Source organism: Mus musculus, chromosome 6 (assembly GCF_000001635.26).
Source record: "Mus musculus strain C57BL/6J chromosome 6, GRCm38.p6 C57BL/6J".
Classification (NCBI taxonomy): domain Eukaryota; kingdom Metazoa; phylum Chordata; class Mammalia; order Rodentia; family Muridae; genus Mus; species Mus musculus.
In genome coordinates this window covers 123,655,516-123,674,678 of record NC_000072.6, presented here as the reverse complement: position 1 = coordinate 123,674,678, position 19,163 = coordinate 123,655,516, and the positions used below count along the sequence as shown (strand labels likewise).

Genomic DNA, 19,163 nt, shown 5'->3' with positions numbered 1-19,163 from the left:
AAAGAACCACAGATTAATCCTAATACAGCACAAGTGAATAATTCAATACACCACTCTCAAAAATAGATCAGTTATCTAGGAAAAAATAAAATAAACAAAGAAACATAGAAGTTAAATTGTGTTTGGTCAGCTCACCTCCCTGGAGGAGCATCTGTCTTCCTGAGAGCAACTCCAATGTCTGAATTGGAGAACTGAAAGGAGCCTGGGTGTTTTCTGTCAGCAGGACAACAGGTCTTTCTGCCACAGCCTCTTGCGTTAGCTTTCGGATACATTTTTGTCACATTTCAAAAACATATTCTTAAAATTTATGGTTTAACGGTAGTTCACTCAGATTTTGGACTATTTTAAGCAAACATAATTAGAAACTAGTTTCATGGGCCTCATGAGCCTATTATCAATGTTTAATAATATAAAAACTGCATCAAGTTGCATCATTTAAATTTCTTACTTTGTGCATTTACTAAGAATTGAGTATTTCTTTATGCTACTGTTTCCTTCCTCAATATATTCATGTTTACATCATTTTCTGATTTCTTTTTTCCTATTATTTCTCCCCTGTCTTCCTATCTACCCCTCTCTCCCAGTCAATTAACATGTATTGAGTGTCTGCATTCAATCACCATGATTTTGGATTCAATAAGTGAAATGTTTATTAAACATTCAAATTCATATGCCTGGTGAGAAGTCAGCCAGGACATGAGCTGCAGACTATGTCATGTTTTAGTGGGCATATGATTTTATGAGATTATTTATGGAATTTGTGTGGAAAGGGGATCCAAGTCCCAATTGGAACCATGGGACACTGGGATATTCTGATACCACTAGTGTAAAGAAACAGAAGATTTAGTAAAGCAGACTAACAGTGTTGGCCAAACCTTGAAATACAGTCCTTGATCAAAGAAAAAAAAATCCTGGAACACATTTTAAAGAAATGGATTGTTTCTTGCCAATAAGTGAAGGGAATTTTAATAATTGGTCATTTGATTTGGCAAATTAATGTTCTAGTTCACTCCTAACCCGAGAGGAGATGCCCCAAAGTGCATAGGAATGACAATGTAAGTCATCTCAATTAAAGATTCTGGTAAGAAGGATAGCAATGTGATGTGGTTGATCAAAGGCTACTATTAAATAGGAATTTTACAACATTCATTGAGGGAGACAGTCAGCCTTCTATCTTAAGCAAGCTTATATTAAGCATGACAGAAACACAAAAACAAAGGAACTTCTAGGGAAATTTAGACTTCACTAGTGGGTTTTTAAATGCTTCTTAGATTCTTCTTTATTTGGTAATAGGTTATGGATTTGTCTCTTCAAATAAAAGGCCTTTATTATTAATGTTTCTCCACTTCCACATCAGAAGGAGGAAAGTTTTAGTATGGGAAGAAACAGATTTGCAAATGCTCTCTTATTTGACTGGTAGTGCCTCGATTGAAAGAAGGGGATAGACACTCTGTGTCCCTGTATGATACATTTTATAAAAGTGAAAAGAAAAAGATACATTTTGTGAAAGGACTAAAATGTAAGTGATGGGTCATAGGTAACAAACTGGTATTTCTTAGCAAAGTTATTTAACTGTTTAATTTGTCCTAGAGTGCATTAATAGAAGATGTAAACCAAATCATTTGAAAATAAGCATAATTGCAATGTCTTTAGAGGTAACTTTCGGTTTAGATCAGCTATGCTCCTTTTGAATGGAGCCTTGAGGTTATGAACTGCTTGCTACAGTTGATTGGAATTGAACTTCGATCCTTGGAATTATTTTTTGTCAGCATATGATTTATGGGCCCATCTACAGTCTCCTTACCAGTTTCCTATGGACCTCACAGCTCTGTATCAGGGAATTACTCAACTGCTGCTACACTTCGCTTGGGTCTGGGCTGGCCTGGTGGCTCCAGATGATATGAAGGGAGAACTCTTCCTTAGGGACATCACAGAGGAGATGAAAAACCATGGCTTTTGTGTTGCATTTGCAGAAAAGGTTCCAGAAATTCCTGCTTTGGAGACAATAAACAAGAAGCATTTTAGGGAAAGATTCCCATTGACACGTGTTATCATTGCATTTGGTGACACATATTCTCTTCTGAGCTTTGTCGATATGATCATTCACTATGGCACTTTTCATAATGTCTGGATCACAACTTCTGATTGGCATTTCACCACATTTCCTTTTCATCAACATAAAAGTCATATAATCTCTGTTAGAGGATTATCATTTTCTGTTCGCATGGATCAAGTACTGGGATTCAAGGATTTTCTCAGAGATGTTCAACCTAGAAAATACCCTCATGATATCTTTATCCATGATGGGTGGTCCATCTTATTTGAATGTCCATATTTTGATCAGGATGGAGTCAGGGAACAAAGTCTATGTGAGCCCAATGGCATCCTGAGCACACGACCTCTGCATGTTTGGGATATGAATACCTCACCTTATAGCTCCAAAGTCCATGCTGCTGTGTATGTCATTGCCCAGGCACTCCATGAGGAGCTGTCACTCAGAGTGGAAGGAAGCTCACTGGATAAAAGTGTACTCCAGGCTCCTCTTCCATGGAAGGTACCAATAGCTTGTCTTATGTTTTCCTAGGTGTTTGGCTTTGACTTGAAGTTCTGCATTTCGTTTCATGAACTTTCATAGTTACTCTCGAATTAGAGATATAATTAAAGAAAAACACATTGTGGTATTTAAAGTTGAACTAACATTTTTATCAGAAAGCATTGCAAGCATCATGCTAAAAAATGGTATTCCTAATTTCAACACTTTCAAACAATAATATTCAGACCGTTTCATAGTCAGATTTTTTTATTATTTCTTTTATTGTTTAGTGAAGGAAGTATAGAATACAACTCACATGAGTTGGGCAAGTGTAAATATGGCATATTTTAAGGTATTTTAGGCACATTTGATGCCAATAGTTTATTTTGTCAATCAGATTCTATAAAGAACCCCTCCCTCCCCTGTTGGAGTCCTTTCCCCAACTAGCACTCTCTCATTCTCATGACTTCTTTTTATAAGTGGGATCCTCTGAATTTAATTAGAGATTTTCACCCAAGAGTGGGAAGTTATTTCTTGACTAAGGGCTAATTATCCTTTTTAGATCACGTAAATCTGATGTGTTTTGAATTTTGACATCAGGCATGCTAACACATAGAAGGTTGTATAGCTCATGGTGAGCTGCATTCGCCTTCCTCTCAGATCAGTGAGGTTAAATGTCTTTCCAAACACTTTATGCCCACATGTATCCCTTTCTTAAAAAAGCAACCTAACAGACATTTTTCCTTACTTTAAATTTTTGGCTAAGTAATTCCATTAGTTAACTATAACTTGGAATAACAATCCTTCATTTGGTGTCTTGCTTGCAAATACCTTCTTCCATTCCATGAATTGTCCTCTTACTCTGTTGGTTGTTTTCTTTGCCGTGCAGATGCTTTCTTGGTATTATTTTAGCTTTCATCGACTGTTTTTCATATCGTGTTTGAAAATAATCATCATCAAAATCAATGACATCAAAGGACTTCTCATTCTGTTTTACTCTATGAGTTTTTTTATTCTGAAGTTTTGATCTGTTTTAACATTAGTTTGTGTATGAAACTGTCAAAAATCCAACTTCAGTTTATCACTGTCTTTTTTACAACAGCATTTGTAGAGGAGACTACATTTCACCCTTTGAGTGTTCTTGGTGTATAGTGTGTTCAATGGTTACCTGGACTTCTGTTCAGTTTCTCCATGTTGTTTGCATGTTGTAGGCCATCCTGCACTGCTATAATTTTATAAAACTACTTGGAATGGAAAATGCAATGCTTTAATTTTTTTCTTCTTGATCAACTTTGCAAAAGTCATGTCTTGTTGGAATTTTCAGCCTTCAGAAAAACATCACTTAAAACTTCATAGAGACTTCCCTAATCTGTGAAAGCGTTTGCTTAATGAATTATTTTAAACAGCATTAACTCTTTTAATCCTTGATACATTTTCCTTTCTATGCCTTTTCACCCTCTTTCATCAATGTCTTACAGGTTTTGCCATAGGGATATTTTACCTACTTGGTTAAATTTCTTCCTAGTTAGTAAAATAATTAGGAATATTGTCTTATTGTTTCCACTAGCACATATTTATTGTACATGGTATTGGGTTTCATGAGGATAATTACATTCAAGTGTATACAATACTCATTTGACTATGTTTTCCTTCAATTCCCTCCATCCACTTTCAACTCCCTGCAGAGATGTGATGGTTTGAATGAGAAATGTCCCCCACAGGCTGAGGATTTGAACAATAAGTTCTCAAGGCATGTGTCTAGGTAAATTTGGATGATGGAGAGCTCCTGCAGTAAAAACAGCAATGCAGAAGGGTTTTGGCATTTATTCTCTTCATCTTACTTCAGGGCCACCCTCTTGTCTTACAGGTGAGGATGGAAACATTGGCTTCCTGTGTCATCTCATGTGCTTGCTGTCATAGTCCTCACCATGATAGATAGACTCTTGTCTCTCTGGAACCATAGGCCCAAATAAATACTTTCTTCTGTCAGTTGCGTGGGTCATAGTGCTTTATCACAGCAATACATCAGTAACTAATACACACTTGTGTTAGTCACATCTGTTTCTCTAAACAGTTCTGACTTTACTCCCAAGTCATCCATTTTTATGTACGTGTGTGTGGATGCACTTTTGTGTGCGTCTGTGTGTGTGCAAGTGTGTGCATGTGTATGCCTGAGTGCATGTATGTGTGCATGCAGGTGCTCATTAATGTCTATGTATGTGTATGTTTGTGTGATAAATTCAACTCTACAAGTGAGAGAAAAGTGCAACATGTGACTTCTTGAGTCTGATTTTCCTTAATATGATAATTTTCTTACACCAATTTTTTCATAAATGTCATAACATCATTAGTCGTTATACGTGGATATAATTCCAATATGTCACTCCAAATTTTCTTTAAGCATTAATTAATTGATAGACACTATATTAATTACTTTCCTTTTGCTGTGGCAAAGCACTATGACCACAAACACTCATAGAAGAAAGGGTTTGGCTTACAGTGACATATATTCTTCTGCAAGGCTATACCTCTAACACCTCCTGAAACACTGACAACTTACTAGGTGACAAGTTTTCAATACCTAAATCTATGGGGGAGTTATATTCAAACCACTTCACACTCCCAAGCTGAGTCATGAACTCATTATTGTTGCAGTAAGCCCTAATGTCAAGTACCTCTGACACACTGACTTAAAAGTCCTTCAAGTTAACATGAAGAAGTGATGGAGTTGGATCATATGGTATGTCTATTCCATTTATTTTGTGGAACATCCTTTCTGGATTCCAGTGTGACTGGGCTAATTCACATTCCCACTAGTAGTGTTCAAGCATTCTCTTTTCTACATATTATAGGCAATATTTGTTTTTATATGGGTTTTCTATTGCTATGATAAAGTAACCAAAAGGGACTTATGGAAGGAGGAGTTTATTTGACTTAGGTTCCAGAGGAAGAGTCCTTAATAATAAGGAGTCATAGCAACAGATATCTAGAATAAGAAGCAGAGAGAGCATATCTTCAACCACATGTAGGAACCAGAGAGAGCAAGTGGGATGAGGCTATATATTCTCAAAGCCCAGTCCAGTGACATACTCTGTCCAGAAATGCTCCACAATCTAAAAATTCCATCACCTCTCAACATAACACTTCCAACAGGAACCAAGCAATCAAATATGCGGACCTACTGGAAATAAATATATATATATACCGTTTGTGTCGTGTGTGTGTGTGTGTGTGTGTGTGTGTGTGTGTGTGTGTGTTGTGTGTGTGTCATTGAGAGTTCTGAGAATTTCTTACAGTGTGTTTTAATCTGATACATCCTTCTTCCACCAACTTTCCCTTTCTGTGCTCAGATTTGCATCCCACACCCTTAGAACCCTTCAAGATCAATTCTTGTTGTACTAAAATTATAGATATGTTGCCTTCAGCTGGTGCATGGTCAACTTTCCAGAGGTTATACTCTTAGAGAAAATTGACCATCCCTTCCAATAGCTTTCAATTGCCAATGGCAACTGAAGTACAGGTGGGCTCAAATACTGTAGCCTGGCTTGGGCTTTTGAGGTCTCATACATGCTATCGAAGCTGAACTCATATGTGCAGCTGCCTGGCAGTGGCCATAGATACTGTTTTCTTGTAATCATCCACTGGCTTATTCTATGGGTAATCATTCACTGGCTCATATTCCATAAAGTTAATATTGTGTCATTCAAAACATTTTTTAAATTTAACTATATTTTGTTTATATTCCTTCACTCCCAAATTCATCCATGTCACTGCTTCCTCACAACGATATGTTTTTCTCAAAAAACAACCCAAAACTCAATATAAGAAACTACCCAAAACCAAGAGAACAAAATGAAATCACACCTTCAAAAACCAAGACAAAACAAAATGCTACACTCTAAGCAAATTAAAGAGTACATACACAAAAGCAATGAAGTTCATTATGCTGGTTATTTGCTCATGACCATGAGACCTGCCTGGAGTGTTTGACGTACCCATTGTCACTCCATGGGAGAAAACTGATTTTCCCTCTCCCCGTAGGTATAAATGACAGTTCACTAGTTAATTTTTCATCTAGTGGCTAGGATTTTATTCAGTTCATTCACTCATTCATTCATTCACTCATTCATTTGCTTTTCTTTTTTATTCTTTTTCTTGGATATTTTCTTTATTTACATTTCAGATGTTTTCCCCTTTCCAGATCTCGCCTTCAGAAACCCCCAATTCTATCCCCCTTCCCCTGCAACTATGAGGGTGCTTCCCAACCCCACTCCCATCCTCCCACTCTGGCATTCCCCTATACTGGGGCATGGAACACCCTCAGGCCTCATGGTCTCTCCATCCACTGATGTCCAATAAGGCCATCTTTTACCACACATGAGGCCACCATAATTAGTTGCTCCATGTGTATTCTTTGGTATGTGGTACAGTTCCCGGGAGCTCTGGTGGGGGTGTCTGGCCTGTTGACACTGTTGCTGCTATGGGGGTATGGTGGGGGTGTCTGACTCCCATGTGGTTGCAAACTCCCTCTGCCCCTTCAGTCCCTTCTCCAGCTCCTCCATCAAGGATCTCCAAGTTCAGTCCAATGGTTGGCTGTGAGCTTCCTCCTCTGTATTTGTCAGGCTCTGGCAGAGCCTCTCAGCAGACAGCCTTATCAGTCTGTTATAACAAGCACTTCCTGGCATCCACAATAACATCTGTGTTTGGTGGCTTTCTATGGGATGCATCACCAAGTGGGGCAGCCTCTGGATGGCCTTTCAGTCTCTGCTCAACACTTTGATCCATATTTCCTCCTGTGAGTTATTTTGTTTACTCTTCTAAAAACCACTGAAGAATCCACATTTTGGTCTTCCTCCTTCTTAGGCTTCATACGGTCTGTGAATTGAATCATGGGTGTTCTGAACTTTTGGGAATAATATCAGTGAGTACATACCATGTTTGTTCCTTTGTGAATTAGTCACCTCACTCAAGATGATATTCTCAAGTTCTATCAATTTGCCTGCAAATTTCATGAAGTCATTGTTTTTAATGGCTGAGTAGTACTCCATTGTGTAAATGTACCACATTTTCTGTAACGATTCCTCTGTTGAGGGACATCTGGATTTTTTCCAGCTTCTGGATATTATAAATATGACTGCTATGAACATAGTGGAGAATGTGTCCTTAGTACATGTTGGAGCATCTTATGGGTATATGCCCAGGAGTGGTATAGCTGTATACTCAGGTAGAATGATTTCAATAGTTGTACCAGCTTGCAATTCCACCAGCAATGGAGGAGTGCACCTCTTTCTCCACATCCTCACCAGGATCTGCTGTCATCTGTGTTTTTGATCTTAGCCATTCTGACTGGTGTGAGGTAGAATCTCAGGTTCATTTTGATTTGCATTTCCCTGATGACTAATGGTGTTGAACATCTCTTTAGGTGTTGCTGAGCCCTTTGACTTTCCTCAGTTGAGAATTCTGTGTTTAGCTCTGTTCCCCATTTTTAATAGGGTTATTTGGTTCTCTGTAGTCTACATTCTTGAGTTCGTTGTATATATTGGATGTTAGACCCTATCAGATCTAGGATTGGTAAAGATCTTTTCCCAATATTATGGTTGCTGTTTTGTCCTATTGACAGTGTCCTTTGCCTTACAGAAGTTTTGCAGTTTTATGAGGTCCCATTAGTTGATTCTTGATCTTAGAGCATTAGCCATTGGTGTTCTATTCAGAAACTTTACCCCTGTGTCCATGTGTTTGAGACTTTCCCACACTTTCTCTTCTATTAAATTTGTGTATCTTCTTTTATATGGAGGTCCTTGATCCACTTGGACTTGAGCTTTGTACAGGGAGATAAGAATGGATCAATTTGCATTCTTCTACTTATTGACCACCAGTTGAATCAGTATCATTTGTTGAAAATGATGTCTTTTTTCCCAATGGATGATTTTAGCTCCTTTGACAATGATCAAGTGGCCATAGGTGTGTGGGTTCATTTCTGAGTTGTCAGTTCTATTCCATTAATCTACATGCCTGTCACTATACCAATACCATGCTTTTTTTTTTTTTTTATCACAGTTGCTCTGTAGTACAGCTTGAGGTGTGGAATGCTGATTCCCCAAGAAGTTCTTTTATTATTGAGAAGAGTTTTTGCAATCCTGGGCTTTTTGTTATTCCAGATGAATTTGAGAATTTCTCTTTCTAAATCTATGAAGAATTGAGTTGGAATTTTGATGGGGATTGCATTAAATCTGTAGATTGCTTTTGGCAAGATGGCTATTTTTACTAAATTAACCTTGACAATCCAAGAGCATCGGAGATTTTTCTATCTTTTGAGGTCTTCTTCGAGTTCTTTTTTCAGAGACTTGAAGGCCTTGTCATATAGATCTTTCTATTGTTTGCTTAGAATCACACCAAGTTACTTTTTATTGTTTGTGACTATTGTGAAGGGTGCCATTCCACAATTTCTTTCTGAGCCTGTTTATCCTTTGAGTAAAGGAAAGCTACTGATTTGTTTGAGTTAATTTTGTATCCTTCCACTTTGCTGAAGTTGTTCTTCAGCTGTAGAAGATGTCTGGTGGGGTTTTGGGTTAAGTATACTATCATAACATGGTGTAATTCTGATAGGTCTACCTTTACATGTGACTTGACCTTTCTCCCTACTGCTTTTAATATCATTTCTTTGTTTTGTGCATTTGATGTTTCGACTACTATGTGACAGGAGAAATTTCTTTTCAGGTCTAATATATTTGGAGTTCTGTAGGCTTCTTGCATGTTTATGGTAATCTCTTTTTGTAGGGTAGAAAAGTTTTTTTTCTATAATTTTGTTGAAGATATTTATAGGCCCTTTAAGTTAGGATGCTTTGCTTTCTTCTAGACCTATTATCCTTAGGTTTGGTCTTCTCATTGTGTCCTGAATTTCCTGGATGTTTTGGGTTAGGAGTTTTTTGCATTTTGCATTTTCTCTGACCTTTGTTTCAATGTGTTGTTCTATGGTATCTTCTGCACCCAAGATTCTCTCTTCTATAGCTTGTGTTCTGTTTGGGATGCTTTCATCTATGACTCCTGATGTCTTTCCTAAGTTTTTATCTTCAGAGTTGGCTCCCTTTGTGATTTCTTTATTGTTTCTATTTCTATTTTTAGGTCTTGGATGGTTTAGTTCAGTTATTTCACCTGTTTGGCTATGTTTTCCTGTAATTCATTAAGGAATTTTTGTGTTCCTCTTTAAGGTTGTCTGCTTGTTTATCTGTATTCTCTTGTATTTCTTTAAGGAAGTCATTTACATCCTTCTTAAAGTACTCTATCATCATCATGAGATGTGATTTTTAAATCACAGTCTTGCTTTTATTGTGTGTTGGGGTAACCAGGGTTCACTGTGGTGGGAAACAAGGTGCCTTGGTTTCTGTTGCTTATGTTCTTGCCTTTTGCCATGCAGTTATCTCTGGTGTTGGCTGGTCTTGCTGTCTCTGACTGTGGCTTGTTTGTTCTGCAAGCCTGTTTGTCAGTACTCTTAGGAGGCCAGTTTTTTCCAGGAGGAATTTAGGAATGGAGAGCTGTTATACAGGGTCAGTTCTGGGGTTCAGACAAAAACCAGAAGGATCCTGTTCCCAGCTGATTTGTGTGTCTTGATGGCTTTGGGAGGGTCCCTCTTGTGCCAGGAATTTGAAGAGTAGTGGTGGTCTTACCTGTGCTCACATGTGTGTAGGCCCTCTTGGGAGAGTAGATGTCTCCTGTCGGTATTTGTGTATTTAACTTTGTGGCACAGATTCAGCTCCAGGTACAGAGGGAAACCTGAAGGCTCCTATCCTAGGTCGTTCCTTGTCCTGTATTATAGTCTCGCCAGCAAGAACACACACAGGACACTTGGATCCTTCTGCAGTAAAGCTTTAATGCATCTCGAGAGACAGATGATCAGCTTCTGGGGAGGAGACCCAGAACACAGGAAACCCAGTCCTTAAATAGACCATGAAGAGCAGTTGGAGACATGCATTGCCCTGATTGGCTGCTCACCATCAGCCTAGATGACGCCACAGGACAGGCAGGGCACAAGGAATGGAAAAATACCACAGCACATGCTCAGACTACTTGTTTACCAGTTAGAACACCGGATGTCAGCGCCATCTTGTAATGGCAATTGCAAGGGTGGCTCCTCACAGTTCCTTGTTTCCTCTGTCCTGAGGCTACTGGGCAGGTTCTTCTGAGCAGCAGTGGTGGTCTTACCTGTGCTTGCAGGCTTGTCTGCACTCTTGGAAGGGTAGTTCTCTTCTGCTGCTATTTGGATATGTAGCCACTCTCCATTTCCCTTCATTCCCTTGTCCACTTCTACTCAACCTAGATCCCCTGGTCCTCAGTTCTCCTTCTCTAAAAAGTAGGAATTCTAGGGATATCAACATGGCATAACAAAATACAGTGAGATTAGACACATACCCTAATATCAAGGCCGAATGAGGCTACCCAGCAGGAGGAAAAGGCTATCACAAGGAGGCAAAAGAAGAGTCAGTTTCATAAAATAACTTCAAGAGTTATCCCTATCCCTAATTTTAAATGTACCACAGTGCTATAGTAACAAAAGCCACAAAATATTTTCTTTTTTTTTCTTTTTCCAATTTTTTATTAATTATTTTCTTCATTTACATTTCAAATGCTATCCTGAAAGTCCTGCCTACACTCCCCACCTCCCCTACCCACCCACTCACACTTCTTGGCCCTGGTATTCCCTGGTACTGGGGAATATAAAGTCTGAAAGACCAAGGGGACTCTCTTCCCAATAATGGCCGACTAGGCCACCTTCTGCTACATATGTCGTTAGAGACACAAGCTCTGGGTGTACTGGTTAGTTCATATTGTTGTTCTACCTATAGAGTTGCAGATCCCTTTAGATCCTTGGGCACTTTCTCTAGCTCCTCCATTGGGGGCCCTGTGTTCTATCTAATAGATGACTGTGAGCATCCACTTCTGTGTTTGCCAGGCACTGGATAGCCTCACAAGAGACACCTATATCAGGGTCCTTTCAGCAAAATCTTGCTGGCTTATGTAACAGTGTCTGCATTTGATGGCTGATTACGGGATGAATCCCCGGGTGCGGCAGTCTCTGGAAGTCCATTCTTTCGTCTCAGCTCCAAACTTCATCTCTGTAACTCCTTCCATGGGTGTTATTAAAACTCACACGTTGAGTTTTTTTTATGAAACTACTTTGTAGCTTTTTTTACTAGAACACTGTGGTACATTTTAAAATTAGGAATAAGGATATCTCTTGAAGTTATTTTACTATTTATTATGTTAACTCTACTGATTCATGAGTATGGGAGATCTTTCCATCTTCAGATATCTTCTTCTGTTTCTTTATTACAAGACAAAAGTTTTATCATACAAGTCTTTTGCTTTATTCATTTTTTTACCCATAAATATTTGATACTGTTTGTGGCTACTGTGAAGAGTTTTGTTTTCCTGATTTTTTTTTTTTCAGTTTGTTTGTCATTTGTCTACAGGAAGGCTACTTTTTTTTTTTTTGATACTCTTTTGACAGCATCATCTCTGCAAATGTTCATTAGTCATAGGAGTTCCCTGATCATAAGTGTTGCTTATATGTACTATCATGGCATCTGTAAATTACAATACCTTGAATTCTTATTTGCTAATTATTGTCCCTTGTTCTTCAGTTATCTCATTCCTGTAATGTCCATTTGGTTAAAAACTTTCGTTACCTCCAGAATTTGTTGAGTTTTTGTCTGAATGTGTGTTTGTGTGTGTGTATGTATGTGTGTGTGTGTGTGTGTTTGTGTGTGTGTATGTATGTGTGTGTGTGTGTGTGTGTGTGTGTGTGTGATATAAGCTTAGTGCTGCCATGGATTAACCATATGTCGAATGTTTGATATACACAACAATAATGAAAGCCACAGGAACATACAGTTAGAGAAAGAAACGACAGTTACAGTAACCAGGTTTCTTTACCTCTCAGTGAATTCTTTACCTCTCAGTGAATTACAGTCCAGGTTCTGAAAATTATTTTCCTCTTTTAGCTCCATCCATTCTTACAAAAGAGCCAACTTGGGAGAAGCTCCAATGAGGAGAACATTGTGAACAAAGAAATTTTGGCAACTGAGTTTGACATCTTTTTTTGTTTGTTTGTTTTGTTTTGTTTTGTTTTGTTTTGTTTTTTGTTTTTTAGAGACAGGGTTTCTCTGTGTAGCCTTGGCTGTTCTGGAACTCATTCTGTAGACCAGGCTGGCCTCGAACTCAGAAATCCACCTGACTCTGCCCCCCAAGTGCTGGAATTAAAAGTGTGTGCCACCATGCCCAGCTGAGTTTGACATCTTTAATTACCAGTCTCTGCCGAGTGGTACCAATGCTCAAGTGAAGGTTGGCGAGTTTGTCTTTGAATCTCACAGTGTTCAACATTTTTCATTAAATGAGAAATTCCTAACTTGGGGTAAATATCACAAGGAGGTAAGTGTTTTTGAGTTCAGTACCATGTGCTGTTCTCAGAGTGAAATTCCTCAGTGAACAGGGTTGTCAGAAGTAAGCAGCTTTTGGCCTAAGGACAAAGAGATTTAATTGCCCTAAACCAAAAGCTTCTGATCACAGAATAGCAAAAGAGAATTAAGTCACAGAAAGCCATCATCTTCTGGGTCCCAGAAAAGTAATTGAGAGTTAATGGGTCATTAGCCTTTGGCTTTCATCCATCACTGGGTCCTACCTCAATACCTGACTACTTGTGTGGGATCCCAGAAAATTATGTCTTTCTTGTCTATCCCTATGAGATATATATACTTGTATATCCTATCTCTGACTGACTCTGTCAAATCACTCTCTGATTCTTCACATTGTCTGCCCCATCAATTAGAAGTTACTTTCAAACATGGGTGAATCCTTCTACCAACTAATTTTATATTCTTTGTTTCAGATTAAAAATATGCTAAGTGCTAAGCCATACCACAACTAGAAGAGCAATTTTCAGTAAGTAATACAATCTCTGGTTTCACAGTATAATTAAATATTGGACAGATGTTTTTGCATTTAAATCTATATGCACATTCATCTTCTTATTGTTGGAACTGTTCACCCTGAATATCTCAATGATGTGATAAAAAGAGGTCATACAGAGTAATGGTGAAAATTATGGTTTTCAAGAGACACAATAAATTTTCTCCAATCAGAATTTCTACCACTTTAAGGCAAGTTCTATGTTCAGAATTAGTTTGGTCACACAATGAGGAAATCAACAATATTTATACAAGTACTTTTATTTGGTTACAGTTTGGTTGATTTTGTTTTGCTGTGTTCTTCTTTTTGTGCTGTTGTATTTTATTTTCTAGGTTTTGAGTGTTTATTGTTTTCTTGGGATTTCAAAATCCCAAAACCAGTGAAGGTATCAACAGTAACGTGCACAAATCTTACCTTTGCAAAGGACGGGACATGTGTAACATCCATCTGCCACGATTCACCAGGTATACGTCCCCTGGGGCTGACACCCAGATGAAGCTCTGGAAGAAGTGTAAGGCAGTTCTTACATTGTTTTACAATTTCTCTGGCTTGCTCTCTAGTTATCTTATATCTGAGTCTTAATGTATGAGCATTAAGGTGATGGAGGGCATGGGCTGTTTGTGCTTCTGAGAGGGGATCAGAGAGGGAAGCAAGGCACACCAGCCGAGTAGCTTGATCAGCTAAATCATTTCCTTCTGTTAATGGGCCAGGTAGATCGGAGTGTGCTCGAATATGACCTACAAAAAAGAGATGAGCACGAGCCCTAATAAGCATCTGACTCTTAAAAAATATCTGAAAGGTGGCAGTTGAGGGTTGGATACTAGGGACTACTTCCAAAACTTGAAGGGCCCTAACCACATAGTGGCCATCTGAATAAAGATTAGATGGTAATGCAACAAGCTCAAACACCTTTAACACTCCACAAAGTTCAACTAACTGTGCAGAGGTATAGAAGCTATCAATGACTTGAATTTGCCCATCAATGACCACAGCGGCTTTTCCATTTTTTGACCCATCTATAAACACAGTTAATGCCTCTGAAATAGGGTCTGAATGAGTAACTTTGGGAAACACAAAAGAAGTCACCTGTAAAAATTGTAACAACCTGTTACCGGGGAGATGGGTATCAAAAGTCCCTTGGTAGATGGACAGCAATATGGCCCAATCATTAAATCGGGACTGTAACCAAGCAAGGAATAAGGAGAAATAATTACATCAGGATCTCGGCCAAAATGGCGGGTGGCCATTTTTAAACCTAAAAATATCACCTGGCACACCAAGAGTGGAAAGGTAGGGAGAACCTTAGAGGGGGTGGCTGGTAAATGGATCCAGAAGAGGGGGCTGTCTTTTTGCCAGATAAGGCCTGTGGGTGCAAAAGTGGTTGAAAAGATGATCAGGAATAAAGGCTGTGTGGGGTCAAAATAACCCATAACCTGTTGACTCATTAAAAAGTAACCTGTTGACAAAGGGCCTGTTCATCTCGGGCCAGTGATCTTTTATTTCTATGGTCAGACTTCAGGGGGAGGTAGGATCAGAATCACCCCACAAGACATCAAACAAGGGCTTTAATTCTCTTGCTGTTAACTTTAACAACAAGACGTAGCTAATTAATATCTCCCAATAATTTTTGAAAATCATTTAAGGTCTTCAGATGAGACGTTCGAATGGCCAGTTTTTGTGAGTGAAAAGTTGCAGATTCTAATTGGAAGCCCAAGAACATGAAAGGATATTGAACCTGTATTTTTTCTAGGGCTATTACAAAACCTCACTTTTGTAGGACAGCAACTACTATTTGGAAAATCTCATGGGTCTGTTGTAAATCTTTGGTAGCTATTAATAAATCATCCATGTAATGTACAATATAGGCAGTGAGAAAGCACCCTCTTATTGGATCAATGATCTGGGCCATACATTTTTGGCACAAGGTGGGGCTATTAGCCATTCCTTGTGGCAAAACCTACCACTGAAAGCGAGGATTCAGTCCCACATGATTTACAATTGGAATGGAAAAGGCAAAGCGGACACAATCTTGAGGGTGAAGGGGAATAGAGAAAACCAATCTTTAATATCTATAACAATTTTGAAATAGCCCTTAGGTATGACAATGGGAGAGGGTAGACCAGGCTGTAGGGCACCCATTGGCATCATAGTCTTATTAACAGCTCTGAGATCTTGTAATAACCGCCAAGTCCCATTTTTCTTTTTTATAACAAATATAGGTGTATTCCACTGGGAGGTGGATGGTTCAAGGTGCGACAGCATCAATTGTTCCTGCACTAACTGTAAGGCTGCCTGGACCTTCTCTTGAGGCATAGACCACTGGTCGACCCAGACTGGATTATTAGTTTTCCAAGATATTTTATCTGCCTGGAGTGCAGGAGGAGCAGTGGTCTCTAGGAAAAAAAGGTCTGCTCCCAGACCCCTTTTGTCTCTTTTGGGTACAGGGACAAAGGGATGAACAATCCCTTGTTCATTTTTCCCCGGGCCTTTTCCAGGGAGATACCCTGGTTTTAGCATTAAATTTGTGACAGTCTCATTGGGACTATACATTATAACTCCCATCTGAGAGAGTATATCTTTTCCCCATAAATTAACAGGAAGGCCCCTACTACAAAGGGCCGGACAGTTCCAGTATTATTTTCCTTATCTGACCATGTTAACAATTTTGAAGTTTGTAAAGTATCCTGAGTTTGGCCTATCCCCTTTAAATGGGTAGCAGTAGGTTCTAAAGGCCAAGCAGTGGGCCAGTGTGATGAAGAAATTACTGTTGCATCTGCCCCAGTATCTAGAAGTCCCTGAAATTGTTTGCCATCTAAAAACAGAGTCAACATGGGTCAGGAGTCAGTTAATCTTTGTACCCAATAAACATCCTAGGACCTTGGGGAGGACGGCCCCCGATTTTTTCTAATATGTGGAAATTGTCCAATTAACAGGAACAGCAGCACTTGGGCAATATGCTCTCCTGCTCTCAATGTAAGGGGCCCTCGTGTGGCTGTAACCAGAATTTGTATTTCTCCTTGGTCGTGATGCTCGGCCAATAATAAGAAAAAACCATATTTTGGGGTGGGGGTCCGAATTCCTCTGTCTCAATAACTAACGTCCCTTCCTCGGGAGTTATAATCCTGGTGGTGGAGGAAGACAAGTCCAAGCCTGCGCCCCCTGCTGTAGCCCTGCACAGTCCCATTGCGGAGACTGGAGGGAATCAGCGATGGATTGTTTGAGGGTGCTATCAGGGGGAGCGGCCCCGAGCAGGGGGCCCCTGGTAGTTTCCCTGGACCGCAGAAAGGGGGTGGCCATTTACATCAGTTTTGGATCTGCAATCTCATGACCAGTGGCGACCTCTCTTACATTTAGGGAAGAGGCCAGGAGGCATGGCTCCCTGTGTAACTTGGCCCGCGCCTGGAGTGGTGGCAGACTTGCCTGGTCTGGTGGGTGGGCATTTGAGGGCAAAATGTCCCGGGAGTCCACATCTGAAACACACTCTGCTGACACTGGCTAGTTCCACCAGCTTTTTGGAAGACTGCTCCGATGGTCAGGTTAATAGATTTTGAGACTTGATGTGAAAATTATCTACCTCATTGCAGAGCTTTATCATTCCTGTGGGGTCTAAGCCTCTAGTCTTACCCCTCAGGGCAGCCTTGCAAGCGGAATTAGCATTCTCCAAGGCAAGTTGTCTAACTAAAAGCCCTTCATTTTCTTGGGGGCCGAGAATTCTTTCAGCGGCTTCTTGTAGTCTACCAACAAATTGGGCATAAGATTCTTGGGAGCCCTGAATAATTTTAGTCAACGGGGTGGTGAGGTTTCCTGTGGCCAGTACGGCTCTCCAGGCTGCTAAGGCCACCTGGGCGGTCTGCACAAGCACCCTAGGAGAAAGCCCCAATTGTTTCTTATCAGAGGCGAACGGACCTTTACCGCATATTTTATCAGAAATAAGCCTCACTGAGGGGGTTCTTTCTGTTATTAGCAGTCTGGGTTTCAGCTCTATCCACAAATTCAGATTTCCAAGTTAAATACTGCCCCCTAGTGAGGACTGACTGTACCACTTTGCTCCATTCATTGGGTGTTAAGTAGCCATCTCCTGCTAGTCCTTCCAAGATTGATACAGCAAAAGGGGCATTAACCCCATAATTTTTAACAGCCAAATGCAATTCTTTAATATGTTTGATCTTTAATTTCTTATAAACAGGCTGTGAAGCCTCATAATCACTTTCATCTTTTATCGCCTCTTCTGCCTCGGAGTCAGAGGCTACTTGATCAAGTTCGTCATCACTTTCCTTTCCCCCCTTTGCCTGTCCTGAGGTATCTGGCGCTTGTTCATCATTAGTTGGCTAGGGGTCATGACTGATCTGTTTGGAGCGTGCTCGAGTCAGGACTGGGAAGGCGAATTTTTTATGTGTCTTGTCCTTGGCTGAATATTTATGTTTGATCTTCTCCGTGAAGACCAGAGGAGAGACCTCCTTTATGACATTAGGGTGCTCCAACTGTTTCTTGACAATTGGGGCTCCAGAGAGGGCCCCCTGTAAATTTTGAATTTCTAAGGTGAGGTCTCCTAATTCTTTTTGCAAGGACAAGGAATGGTCGAAAGAGCACACCAGACTTTAAAAAAAATACCTTAATCAAGCTGGCTACTCAGGAAACTATCCATTTCTTTAAAGGAAATTCAAAATTGTATTGTCTCATGCACTCTTTGTGCTAAATTTCCTGACCCTTGATATGTCAGGGCGCTCCGCAGCTGGTCGCTTGTGGCACCCTAAGACAACTCAAGCTATGCTCAAGTTTTGTGGAAAGATCCCTTAACGGGAATGTGGAATGGACCAGATCCAGTTATTATCTGGGCTAAGGACTCAGCTTGTGTCTATAATACAAAAGAAGGGGAGCGAGATGGCTCCCTGAAAGATTAATAAAACCTTATAATAAATTCCAGGGCAATGCCTGAGAAATAATTATTTTCTCTTACAGGAGGAAGTATCGGACCGTGACCATGATGAACCTGATGGTCCTGGCCTGGATACTATTCCTGTTCTCCATCGTGAAGACCACCAATAATCGGGCCTATCAGGTTTTTAATTACACCTGGGTTATTCAAAATCATGCTGGAGACATAGTTAATTCCAGCTCCAAAATTGATGCCAAGCCCCATTGGCCGGATCTAGAAGTAGATGTCTGTGTCCTTGCACTTGGTGCAGACGCTGCCGGGGACACACCCTCATATTTTTTCCCTCAATCTAAGCCTATTAATAGCCCTGATCCTGACTATATTGGACATCTTGCAGCTTGTAATTCATATATTAAACGAGCCTCTATGGCTGACCATACCAGTGGATTTTATGTGTGTCCAGGAAAACATTGTGATAAATAGTATAAATGTGGCTATCGTGATTCATATTTTTGTAAGTCATGGAGCTGTGAAACTACAGGAGATGCATATTGGAAACCCACCTCCTCTTGAGACCTTATCACCGTTAGACGGAAGTACCTTCCCATATATTTACAACAGAGGCTAGGAATAACCATCGGTCAGCCTCTTAAGACCCTGTGCAAAGATGACTGGTGTGCCCCACTCATTAAATTTACAGAGGTGGGAAAGTGATACACCCATTGGAATATAGGAGGAGAATGGAGACTTTTACATCGGGAATGCAATGTTATGGAAATTGGATGTAAGGAT

General features: G+C 39.9%; 1 pseudogene; it reads left to right on the top strand.

The window, feature by feature from the left end:
* Gm18374 (predicted gene, 18374) lies at positions 1,775-2,554 on the top strand (annotated as a pseudogene).